Raw genomic sequence first — 1,712 nt, 5'->3', positions numbered from 1 at the left:
ACGCAGCCTGTGACGGCCCGTCGTGCCTGCGACGGTCCGTCCTGCTGCTTCCGTCACAAAGTTCAGAGACTCAATTCATTAAAGAGTCTGTGACGGCCCGTCATGTCTGCGACGTTCCGTCCTGCCATTTCGTCGCGAAGTTCAGAGAGTCGATCTCAGTACCCAAATTTCTAAATTCTAAGTGTTTTGGAACGAGACCCCCTCGACGGTCCGTCGTGCCCATGACGGTCCGTCGTGGGATCCGTCGACCCAGACAGTGATTTCCAGAAATAAACTCTGCTGCTCCAAACGACTAAACAGGTCGTTACAAGTAAAAATAAAATTGCATACAAACCACTTTTCTCGAACATCGCGTAATTAAAGTGAAAAATCAAATAGCAAAAGTTTGGATTCAAAACACATATATTGATGAATTATTATTTTTGTGCAAACATCGAACACGATTTTTTTAAACATTTTTCGTTTTTTTGTCAACTAAGGGATATGATATTAGCTAACATTATCATGATATAAAACATGATATAACTTTAACCTTTATTTATGTTATATTTTGAATCTTGCACAGATAATTCATGCATTTTAATATATCATTTGATGTATTGTTTTTATACCTAATAGCATGGAATAATTTATTGATTGATTGATTTTTAGTCCGTATTCAATATTTGTATTGAAGTTCGATTATAGTTGGAGTCGCATCGTATAGCCTATAGAATTCATTTATGAAAGTAAGCATTTTCTACTAATAATTTTTTTTATATCTAGAATCCGAATCGAAGACCTCTAATTAAGAGAGAAGCACCCTTATCCATTTTATTATATCTTCATTAATGGTTAATGAAATAACAATAAGTAAATTAAAAAAAAATATCATGTGCCTCCGTATCAAATACATCATGAATACCCTCTCAATTTTATGAAATTAATAAAAATATATTTTATATCCTTTCATATTTAGGCCATTTAAGTATAATGAATCAAATATTCAAAAATAATTTTTATATTATAATTCTTTCATTATCGAATCCCTCTATTAGTAGTCCCTTCATAATATGTTTTTAAACCACAACTAACTTTATTAAGTAATAGTTTGTTTGGCCAAAAAAGTATTTTTGATTAAAAAATAATTTATATTTAACTAATTAATTTGAAAACATAACTGAATAATAATTTGTATTTGATCAAATTTTTAGAAAGTGAGTTTATATATATATATATATATATATATATACATACATACATATATATATATATATATATATATATTCTACTTTCTTCTTCTCAAAATCAACTTCGCTTTTACTCAAAAACTTCAATTTTTCTTCTAAAAGTTCAATCAAACAACTCAATTTTAAAAAAAGTAATAACAACAATAATTTTGGCCAAGAGGCTATAAATTTATAAAAGGAAAAAGAATTAAATACACCTTTAAACAATTCAAAATGGGATAGTTTCACCCTCCATTTTGGCTAAAAAAAATACAATACTAACCAGTAAAATAGATTAAAAAATATGATATATTTTTTCCTAATCATTCTCCAAATTAAGAATAATCAATTTTGCACTTAAACTATGCAAAATATTTGCCCTCCATCTAAGGTACACAAGACAAATGCTCTTAATTGTGCAAATTTGAACAAAAATTTATATTGGAGAAGTATTATGATAGTAGTTTGACTATTTCAAGTGACAATTAATAACGCCCTACCCCC

The sequence above is a fragment of the Solanum pennellii genome, chromosome 5 (assembly GCF_001406875.1).
Source record: "Solanum pennellii chromosome 5, SPENNV200".
Lineage (NCBI taxonomy): Eukaryota > Viridiplantae > Streptophyta > Magnoliopsida > Solanales > Solanaceae > Solanum > Solanum pennellii.
Note: the sequence above shows the minus strand (reverse complement) of the source record.